Here is a 12,238-nt window from a genome sequence, read left to right as displayed (position 1 = left end):
TGGTGTGGTACATTTGTTACTTTTGATAAAAGAATATTAAGACATTACTGTTAACTCTAGTCCATAGTTTGCAATAGGTACATTTTTACCCATACAACACTCTATTGTTAACTTTTTGTAATAGTGTTGTACATTTGTTTTAGTTCATGAAAGAACTTTTTTATATTTGCACTGTTAATCACAATCATTGTCCATCACAAGATTCAATTATATATTCCCTTGTTTTAATCTCTGACTTTCCTCCTGGTGACATACATCACTCTAAACTTCCCCTTTCAATCACATTTACTAATAGTAGAGCACTGTTAATTATATTCACAATTATGTGGTACCATCACCTCTATTCATTTCAAAACACTTAAGTTCAATCTGGTTAAGCAGCTGCTCCCCATTCTTTAGCCTCATTCTATCTCCTGGTAACCTATATTCTAGATTCTATGTCCAGGAGTTTACATAAATAATTAGTTCACATTAGTGAGATTCATGCCATATTTGTCCTCTTGTGTTTGACTGATTCACTCAACATAACATGATTCTCCTCTCTTTATCTTTTTCAGTTAAGCTAAGGGTTTTTTCATTTTATTGATCTTCTCTAAGAACCTACTTTTGGTTTTATTGATTCTTTTTATTGCTTTATTTGTTCTCCATTTCATTGATTTCTGCTGTTATCTTTGTTATTTCTTTCCTTCCGCTTGCTTTGGGTTTAGTTTTCTGTTCTTTCTCTAGTTTCTCCAAGTGTTCACTTAGGTATTTGGTTTTTGATCTTTTTTTCTTGTCATGTAGGCATTTAGAGCTATAAATTTCTCTCTTAGCACTGCTTAAGTTTGACATGTGTTGTCTTTTTCATTTGTCTCAAGATATTTACTGATTTCTCTTGCAATTTCTTCTTTGACACACTGGTTGTTTAAAAGTGTGTTGTTTAAGAACCCATGAATCTTGAAGATGGTTGTATAAAAATGTAGCTTTTGAGGGGTGACAATGTGATTGGGAAAGCCATATCGACCACACTCCCCTTTGTCTAGTTTATGGATGGATGAATAGAAAAATGGGAGAAGAAAAAAAAAAAAAAAAAACAAAACAACAGCAACAACCAAACAAACAAAAACAAAAGACACCCAGTGTTCTTTTTTACTTTAGTTGCTCTTTTTCACTTTAATTTTTATTCTTATTATTTGTGTGTGTGTGGTAAGAAAATGTCAAAAATTAATTTTGGTGATGAATGCACAACTACATAATGGTACTGTAAACAATTGAATGTATACTTCATTTTGTATGACTGCATGTTATGTGAATATATCCCAATAAAATGAATAATAATAAAAAAATCCTAGGAAGAAATTATAGCATGGTAGGCTGAATAATGGTCCCACAAGTAAGTTCAGATCCCAATGCCTGGAAGCCGTGAATGTTCTTATATGCAAAAGGGACTTTGCAGATGTGATTAAGTCAAGGATTTTGAGATGAGGCAATTATCCTGGATTATTTGAGTTGGCCTGATATAATCACAGCAATTCTTACAAGAATGATTCAGGAGGAGTCTAAGGAGAAGGCCATATGATGACAGAAGCAAAGATTGGAAGATGTAGAAAGGGGCCAGAAACCAAGGAATACAGGTGTCCACTAGAAGCTGAATACAAGGAAACTGATTCTCACCTCCAGAAGGAACCAGCCCTGATAAAACCTGACTTTGGCCCTGTAAAACTGATTTCAGAATTCTGACATGCAGAACTGTAAGAGAATAAATCAGTGTTGTTTTAACATCTGTTTCTTGCATTGGAGAGATTTTAAAAATTGCATTGTAATATTCTCTTGTATCTTATTGATAAACATTTCCTGATTGGATTTTATTATTTTTTGCTCATTTTGTTAGAGTTTATGGGAAGGAAATTATAAAATGGAAGCTTGTAAACAATATTTCACTAGATACTTTTATTTCTTTTTTAGGAAAGGAAGTCAATCTACCAAAATTATATTTCAGTTGGAGGATTAATTCTTTTTAAGAAATTGAATTTATTATAGATACAGCTAGAACTAACTTGTGTTTTTAATTTCCTTAAAGTGCCTCGATTATGTGGTGATAGGAGCAATAAACATCAAATATAAATAAGTACTTGCATCTGACATGGAATTTATAAATATTTTACATGTCCTGTGACCATATATATTTATGTACAGATAATACATAGTCAGACTATCTCTACAAATCTCTACAAATAAAAATCTCTACAAATAAAAGTCCCTCAAGGGGCCTTTGCAAATACATTTTTATGCTATTATTTTGTTTTTTATTTCATTATTTCATTTTTATTACTCTGGAGCTTCACGCTAACCTGTACAAACCAACCAGATCTCACCCCCTATTCAAGGTTCCATATAATTATAGTGTTTGAATAAACTGACCATACAAGTTAAATTATAAAGCATGCTACAGAAAATATAGATTTTGCACCAAATGAACATCAATTTCTTTGGTCTCACATAGAAGTTAAAGTTTAAAAACACAGTCAATATCATCATTTTCCCTTTAGTCTGGTTTAGTTTAGTCCCAACCAAGTCTATTTTGTTCATATGTCTCATTAAAGTCTCATCTCTTCTTCAGCTTCTTTTGCTGTATGGATTAATGCTGACATTCATAGCTGCCAAACTCTGGCTCTCAGTCTCAGGTGTCTCACAGATACCCAAAGTTCCAGGAACTAACAAGGTTTTAAACAGACAACTCATCATCTCAGAAATTAGAAATAACTATTGCAACTCATGAATAGATGTGGCTGCTGTAAGAGCTTCCAGTCTAGGAATCTTTACCATAAGGCTTCCCCTGCTAACCTATGCTCTCAGATTCCATTCTTAGTTTGCACATCATAGTTAGTAAATATTAGTGAGGCACTATAATGTTTATCTTTTCGATTCTGGCTTATTTCACTCAACATACTGTCCTCCAGGTCCATTCACCTAGTTGCATACCTCACATCTTCATTTCTTCTTGCCACTGCTCAATATTGTATTGAATACATACACCACAGTTCACCATTCCATTTATCGATTGTTTCCTTAGGCCACCTCCATCCTTTGTGGATCATGAATACTGCCACCATAAACACCAGTGTGCAATGTCCATTCATGTCCCTGCTCTCAGTTCTCCCAAATATATACCCAATAATGGGGTTGCAGGACCACATGGCAACCACTATTTAGCTTCCTGTGGAACCACCACACTGCCTTCCAGATAGGCTGCACCATTCTACTTCCCTAACAAAAGTGAATAAGTGCATTCCTATCTCCACATTTTCACCAGCACTTGTGTCCCTCTGTTTATTTTTTAAATAGTTTTATTCATACACTGTACAACTAATTCTAAGTAAACAATCAATGATTCCCAGTATAGTCACATAGTAATGCATTTGCCTCCACAACCAATGTGAGGACATTTCTATTTCTTCCACAAAGAAAGAGGAAAAGGAGAAAAAAAAAATGAAGAATAAAAATATAAAAGATATAAGAGAAATAAAGATAAGTAAAATAGAATGAGTAGTTCTGAGAACACCACCTCCACCTAGAGTCCCATATCACTCCCTTATAACCCCCTCTTATAGACATTTTCTTTGGCATATTGCCTTTTTACAATTAATGGAAACATCTTACAATTTTACCATTAACTATAGACTCCAGTTTGCATTGATTGTATTTTTTTTCCCTTGTACCATACAATTTTCAACAACTTACAATGTGGACATTCATTTATTCTCCCTCTTTTAAAAACGTTCTTATATTTGTACATTTAATCACCATCATTGACCACTCTAGGTTTCAGTAAGTTGTACAATCCCAGTCTTTACCTTTTATCTTTCATTCTGGTGTCATACATGCCCTTAGCCTTCCTCTTTTAACCATACTCATAGTCATCTTTGTTCAGTGTACCCACAATATTGTGCTACCATCACACAGTATTATGCTAGCCATTTCTGGATTTAGATAATCAATCCTGTTTACCCTTATGTACATAAGGGTGCATGGTTCTATGTGACCATTTTCTTGGCACACAGCCCTTTTTCAGTATTCTGAATTCAGCTGACTCCAAAAATCTCTGTTTTTATTTCTTTATTTTTTTTCCATCAGCCCCACCTTGTCTCTGCCAGGAGAAACCTCAGGTTCCCTTCCAGCTTGCTCTGGATTTATCTGTACTCATAGCTTGTATTCAGTAGTCCAAATTCATTAACGAAATCTGCAATTGGGGCTTGGTTGAATTACCTTCCCTTCCTCCTAGTAGACTGCTTCTTTTTCCCACAGGGAAATGTTTCAGCACAGCCTGCCATGCCTTTGGGGAAAGGGTGCCAGTTCCACAGTTTGGGGAGCTTTATTTTCAGTTCTATTCTGCGATTTCAGTCATTCTACCCATTACAGACTGGTGTACAATGTGTGCTTGACATCACAGATGTCCCCCCACAATTGTTCCAGGCTATTTACTAGTTTTTCCTGGCTATGTGCTAGATGTTCCTGGAGACTAACTAAACTCTACTCCTCCCTATGTTGTCATTTTGCCCTGCCTCATCTTTCCCTCATTTTTTAAGGGCAGGTTTGCTGGATAGAGAATTCTAGGCTGACAATTTTTCTCTTTCACTATCTGTGCCAGTTTGGATGAATCGTGTTTCCCCAAACACCATGTTCTTTAATGCAATCTTGTGGGTGCAGACATATTAGTGTTGAGTAGGTTAGAATCCTTTTGAGTGTTCCCATCAAGATGTGACTCAATCAAGTGAAACATTTGATTTGACAATTTCCATGGAGATATGGACTCTGCCCATTCAGGGTGGGTCTTGATTTAATCACTGGAGTCCTATAAAAGAGCTCAAAAGCAGAAGGACCTCATGGCAGCTGAGATGGACATTTTGGAGACAGCTGTTGAAAGCAGACTTTTGCTAGCCCAGAATTTGCCTGTGAGAAACTAACAGAGCACCCCTAAGTGCCTACAGAGGAACATCCTGGGAGAAAGCCATTTTGAAAGCAGAACCCCAGAGCAGATGCCAGCCATGTGCCTGTGCCTTCCCAGCTAACAGAGGTTTTCCAGACAACATTGGTGTTCTTCAGTGAAGGTAGCCTATGGCTGATGCCTTTTGACACTTTTGTGGCTTTAGGACTATAATTTTTTAACCAAATAAATCCTGTTTATAAAAGCCAATTGTGATGGTTAGGTTCATGTGTCAACTTGGCCAAGTGATGGTACGCAGGTGTCTGGTCAAGCAAGCACTGGCCTAACCATTACTGCAAGTACATTTGTGGCTGGTTAATAAACCAGAAGGCTTGTTTACTAAATCATCAGTCACTTGGCTGCAGCTGTGACTGATTACATCAATAAAGGGTATGTCTTCCACAATGAGAGAATGAAATCAGCTGGATTTTATGCAATCAGTTAAAGACTTTTAAGCGAGACACATAGAGGACCTTCACTTCTACTTTGGCTGACCAGAAAAATGCTTCCTGAGGAGTTCATTAAAATTGCCAGCTCATTGCCTGAGGAGTTCATCAAACATCTTCATTGGAGTTGCCAGTCTGCTGCCTGCCCTACAGAATTTGGACTCATGCATACCCAAAGTTGCCTGAGACAGCTTTATAAATCTTATATTTATAGATATCTCTTATTGATTCTGTTTCCCTATAGAACCCTAACTAATAAACCAATCTATTTCTGCTATTTTGCATAATGGCAGCATTAGCAAGCTGGAACACTATCTTAAATATATCATACCATTGCCTTCTTGCTTCCATGGTGTCTGATGATAATTCAACACTGAGTCTTATTTGGTCACACTTGTATGTGGTGAATCACTTTGCTCTTGCTACTTTCAGAAATTTCTCCTTCTCTTTGGCATTTGACAGTCTGATTAGTATATGTCTTAGAGTGGGTCTATTTGGATTTATTTTGTTGGGAATATGCTGGGCTTTTGGATTTGTGAATTTATGTCTTTTATAAGGGTTGGGAAAATTTCAGCCATTATTTCCTTAAATATTCTTCCTGACCCTATTCCCTTCACTTCTCCTTTTGGAACATGTATGATGTTTATGTTCACATGCTTCCTGTTGCAAATCATTTCCTTGAGACCGTGCTTACATTTTCCATTTTTTTCCTCCTTTGTTCTTTTGTCCATTTGAATTCAGTTGCTTCATCTTCTAGCTTACTGATCTTTTCTTTCTTTTTCCTCTTCAAATCAGTTGCTGTACATCTCTAGAACATTCTTAATTTCAACTGCATGGCTTTTCATTTCTATAAGATCTCTTACATTTCTTTGTATTCTTTCAAATTCTTTTTATGCTCCCCTAGTGCCTTATTAATATCCTTTATCTCTTTAACCATCTCATTAAATTTGTTTAGGATATGTGTTTGAACAGCTTTGATTAGTTGTTCCTAATTCCTTGTCTCCTCTGATTTTTAATTTGTTTCTTAGACTGGGCTGTATCTTCCTTTGTTTTAGTATGTCTTGTGATTTTTTGCTGGTATTTGGCCATCTGATTAAATTGTAGGTGTCTTCTGAAGGCTTGTTTCTTTCTTGTCTAGGATTTAGTTGTTGCTCTTGTTTGTATTAGGGCATGGCTTTGACAGCTGGATATTCAGTATTTCCCAGTCAAAACAGGACCAGGTTTCTGTGCAGGGGGCATAGACCAGCTCCCAAAACCCTTTGTTTTTCCCCTGCAGTTTTCAGCCTGCACATCAGATGATGCTCTTTGGCTTCTTATTTCTTTTCTAAAGCCATTGAAACTGTGGTGCCTATCAGTGTCTGAATAGACAGAGCTGAAACTGTGGGGTTCTCACTCCATTGGCCAATATTTGGCACATGTTGGTCAGTGCTCCCTTCTGTTCTTGCTGTGGAGGACTCCTGAAGATGTCCAAGTCTGCAGTCAAGTATCAGGCCATCTGCAGCTGCTTCCCTCCCAGGTGAGGGCTGGGTGCCAGGACCCATGGCTGGAATTACAGTCTCTGCCCATGTTTTCTCAGTCTCTTTGTCCCACACTGACCTGGGCATTGAAATTTCCTTCCCTGTGCCCCAGGTCCCCAAGCAGATGATTTGGACAGTTTCTGCCTGGCTACTTGCTGCTATTGGGAAACAGTAGGTACTGCCATTCTCTCCCTTATCCTTCATTTTTGAAGCTCTTCCTTGGTGCCCTTTTTATTCAGCACTCCTCAGCAGTTTGTGTCCTGCCGTGGGTCTCTGTGGACTTGGGTCTCTGTGTCTGGATATATGTGGGGATTTATCTCACTGTGGTGAGAGATTTGATAGTCTGTGTCCCTGGTGGGAGGTGGGAAGGATCCCTGATGTTGCCTCAGGGCATTTCCCAAGCTGCATGGGACTGAGTGAGGGGGAACGATGAGGATCAGCTGGTCCAGGAGGGGAGTTTCCTAAATGATATTTTTTTGCTTCTTCGATTCAAGGTTTATGGCATCCTTCTTCAGTCTTTAACCAACTCCAAAGCTCTAAGCAACTGACATGTGTCCTTTTATTGCTGAATCTCTGGGGATGTTTTTTCAGTAGATGTCATATGTCGTCCTGTTGATGATGTCACCTGCCCTATTATATTTGGGAGTTGTTTTCTGTAGATGCTTATGGGATGCATGTGCAAAGTAATTTTTTAGTTGTTTCAAAAAGCAGCACTCAAAGGTAGAATGACAAATATTGGAAGTATCCTTGGATTTCTGTGGATTATTTTATGCTAGCAAAAAGCCCTCTTATGATATAGTAATGAATTGTCTGCTTTTCAGAGTTTTTTTAAATTTTTGTAAGATTTCCTCTTTCTTGACATTATTATATATCCTGTTAGCATTTTTAATAATATTCTTCAGGGGCTAATGAGCAGATACCCTTTAAACTGAAAGTCAAGGCATGAGTAGTTTTAATGATATTGATGAGAATTGTTAAAGTATCCAATGTAAATAGTAATTTATACTTCCACCACTAGTGTTACACTATGTTCATTTCACTTCAGCCTTCTCAACAGTGGATCTTAGATTTTAATGTCTGCCAATTTAATAACTTGAAACAATTTATGATTTTAAACTGTAATTCTTTGCTCATTGCTGAGATTGAATACTTTTTCATATTCTAAATGACTATTTATAGTTATATCTTTGTAAATTTTCTCTTCAGTTTGTTTGCCCATTTCTCTGTTTGTGTGTCCATTATTTTACTACTGATTAGTAAGTATCCTTTAAATACTTTGAGACACTCTTTAAGAGACAAGAGCCAAAAGATAGTTCTAAATTCTAAAACTTGAGCAATTATTTTTAAATTTTATTTTAAAATTAACATACGGTATATTAACCATTTTGAGTATATAGCTATATGACTTTTACACAATTATTTATAATATATATTTTGAAAGAGATAGTATTGCAGGATTGCCCAAATTTATGATAAATTATGATTAAATCTTTATGGCTGGTCATACATTTATTATTGGGATTGAGAATTTTATAGGATACAGTGGGTTATTTCAGATTTTTCTATTTTTAGTTATTGCAAAGACATATGCTGTATGAAAAAGTGTTATGCATAGTTTAAAGTTAATTTGATATTGAGGTCTTGGTCAGAAATCCAAGTTTTATTATCTTGTTTTTCTTTTTACAAAAATAGAGTGGTATCATCTTTATGATAGTACAATTTATGGGATGGTTTCCAGGGATTCCCAACAGGAGAGTATATTAGGAGAATTTATTAGACATCTTGAATGAATTTGCTTTAAGGACATTTCAATTCAAATTTTGATGCAAGTATTTATGAAGTTTCATTGAACAGAAAACACTTTTCTTATGTTTAAAATTTTGCCACATTTTATTGTTATATTTTTGTTTAAAAAATTAATCAAAGCAGATACAATAAATATGGTTGTTTAAAGTTCAAGGTAAATAGAGCACAATTAAGTTTCTTACATCCAAGACTGTGGAGTGCTGCTTTGGATAGTGGTCTCCAATCCTCACCAACACTCATATTTATTGACATTATAAATATGGATCCCTTTTGGTTGGATCCAGAGAATAATGTATTCATTTTTTAAAATGGCAACTATTTGCTCTCTTCATTTTATGGACATTCTATCTAAAATATGCTTTAATTTATTACTCAATAAATTGCTAGTATCACTTCTCAGTCCAGTGTTCATATGAAAAATCATTTGGACTTTAGATATAACTATTCCATGAATGGAGTCTCTTATTGTGTTTATCATTTTGTGGCAAAATTAATCAAGAATAACATGAAGCAGTTGATGCCTTGAGTCTGTGTTCAGGATTCAGCTGTGAATTAAGTTTTATGAGCTCAGTTCAGAATCTTCTTATTGATGATTACACAGAATCTGCTGAGTAAGACCACCTCCAGAATGACTCCACTCATGAAGGTCTTGGTGAATCAAATGGTTATTTCCAGTGCAGTAAGTAGGAAAATATTTTGGAGTCCTTTCTTTTAAACTTAATGATTTGATGTCTTCTTTGGATAAGCTAGATGTATGCACTCCTTTGAAGGAGAATAGAAATCTAATGTCTTAAGCCACAGCATGTGGCTCAAATAGAAGAAATTAATTGTCTCAAGCTTTGGAGTCTAGGAATCTAATATCAAGGTGTTGGCAGGACTTGCTTTGCCCTGGAGTCTGGATATCCTCTATCAATATGGTGATCTCCATCTCTCCTTCTGTCTGTCCTCTGGTTTCTGCTGACTTCTTGCTTCTTCTGTGTCCAGTTTCCTTGGCTTATAAGGACTTTAGCCCTATTGGTTTAAGGCCTGCTCTCATTCAGTTTGGCCACACCTAAAATAATAATAGCATCTACAAAGGTCCTATTTATGAATGGGCTCGCTCTCCAGGACCTCGGCTTAGGACTTTGAACATGTCATTTATGGGAGACACATTTTAATCCCCAACAGTACAGTTTTACATACTTAAGTTTGTTTTAACTATTACGAGTAGAAGTTGTCTTAATAGATCATTGTCCCTACTTTATAATTATATAATAAAGAACGGTTATGCTTCAAGCAGTGTAAAACCAAGGTTATTGTTTTTGGTTGACATACCTAGCTTTTAACTGGTTTTATCAAAAAACCTAATACACTAAATTTGCTCATTCAATTATTTTGGTGATTATTTGCAATCAGGCTATGTTAGAAGGTACATTAGACTGTTACACTGCTCAAAGCTAGATGTTCCAGAGATGTGTGATGCAGGTAAAAGAACAAATATCAAATTATAAATGCTTGAGATTTTTTCTCCCTCACTATTTAACGAGGAAAAATTCTTGCCCCTGAGGTATCTCTGATGTACAAACTTGCAGACACTCGGCAAAATGGGAGCACACACATAAATTTTGAGTACAGTAAGGAAAAGATAAACTGTTAGTTTGGGAAAAGAAATAAATAGTTTGAGAAATGACTGAAATGAGACAGAAAAAGTTTTGCTGGGAATTTAAAAAGATGCCTAACACCTGAATCCCTTTGCCATTTTCTCAAAAGTGTGAGTAAAAGTTTTAATGGTTTTAATTATGTTTTTCTGTTTAGTGGTCAAGACAAACCAGAGATCAATAATACTTATGTAAGAGGTGATTTATTATGATTTTTAAAAGTTGTTTTAACATTTTTCAATATAACATTATCAGTGCTTTGCTTTACGGTTTAACATGGTTAGATTTTGACTGTGGCTCTCAAGCCTTCTCTCTTCCACATATCCACCCCCCACTACCTCCACAGTATGTGAGAGGACAAGCTCCAATGCCCATTGCTTTCAGAGTGAGGACCTATCATTATGCAAATCACTTTCTAATGCTTTAATTCAGAGCTCTTGTTTAGAACTCGACTCAGAGCAGCCTTCATATCCTTGTTCCGCAGACAATAGATGAAAGGATTCAACAAGGGTGTCACCACCGCATAAAAGACCATGACCACCTTGTCCTGCTCTGCCGAGGCTGTGGAATGGGGCTGCATAAAGGTGACTAGGGCCATCCCATAAGACATGGAAACCACAGTGAGGTGGGAGGCACAGGTTCCAAAGGCTTTGTGGCGTCCCTCGGTGGAGCGGATCTGCAAGATGGCAGCCACAATGTAACAGTAGGAGAGTGAGACCAGGCAGCAGGGCACCAGAAGCACCACTATGCTGGAGGCCACTATGACCACCTGATTGAGGGTGGTGTCCACACAGGCCAATCTGAGCAGTGCTAGTGTCTCACAGATCACATGATTCAGCACATTTTTCCCACAAGTGGGCAGGCTCATGGTGACTACTGTCTCCACAGTAGAGTTTGCCAGGCCCACAAGCCAAGAGATGACTGCCAGGGCCACACAGATCCTTGGGTTCATCACTGCCACATAATGCAGGGGATCACAGACAGCCACATAGCGGTCATAGGCCATTGTGGCCAGCAGTAGGAACTCAGTTCCCCCATAGGTCGAAGAGAAGAAGAGCTGGACTCCACACTGGGTGAAAGAGATGGTCTTCTTCTCCAGCAGGAAGTGCACCAGCATCTGGGGGACCCAGCTGGAGGTGTAGCAGATGTCTACGACTGAGAGGTTGCAGAGGAAGAAGTACATGGGCAGGTGGAGTCATACATCCAGCCCAATCAGGAGGATGATGAGCCCATTGCCCAGCAAGGTGATCAGGTAGGTGGCACCAAAAAGGACAAAAAGTCCGATCTGTGTCTGCTTGTCACTAGAGAGGCCCATTAGGACAAATTCCCTCACCCAAGTTAGGTTGTCCTTCCTCATGGAGGAGGCAGGTGAATCTGCCAAGGAAGGAGAAGAGTTGGAAAGGGGAAATAAAGAACACACTTTAGGAGTCTCTGACTAAACAGGGCCATTGGATTAAGCTATGGGTTAGGATTGCAGTGGATATTGGGACATATCACTTAGGTTCCTTAACCTAGATGGTTTGGGAGCATGCAAATGAAGACATTTGAGCAAGCAACTTTTGGCTGCTACACTAAACTCTGAGGTTCTCAAGGATGAAGTCTCAACTTTGGTCATCTTTTTATGTCTAGGGCCCATCAATGTTATAATAATATAGGAGATAATCTACCAATGTAGAAAAAGAAAAAAAGGTATTAGGGAAATGGGAGAAAGAATGAGAGAAGGAAAGAGAAAAAGATTGTGAGAGAACAAGAAACACTAAAGAAGGTAGGTAGGGAAAAGAAAAAGGAGGGTAGGAAATAGGAAAATAAATGTGGGTTAGCAGTGAGTGAAGTATTTTGTTTAAACAGTTGAGAACCATAGAAATGCTC

At 37.4% G+C, this 12,238-nt stretch overlaps 1 pseudogene; it reads right to left on the bottom strand.

The window, feature by feature from the left end:
* Positions 1-10,784: 10,784 nt before the first annotated feature.
* Positions 10,785-11,726, bottom strand: LOC119534860 (annotated as a pseudogene).
* Between the last annotated feature and the right edge of the window lie 512 nt (positions 11,727-12,238).

The sequence above is a fragment of the Choloepus didactylus genome, chromosome 5, assembly GCF_015220235.1.
Source record: "Choloepus didactylus isolate mChoDid1 chromosome 5, mChoDid1.pri, whole genome shotgun sequence".
Taxonomy (NCBI): domain Eukaryota; kingdom Metazoa; phylum Chordata; class Mammalia; order Pilosa; family Megalonychidae; genus Choloepus; species Choloepus didactylus.
This window is presented reverse-complemented; position numbering and strand designations above follow the sequence as displayed.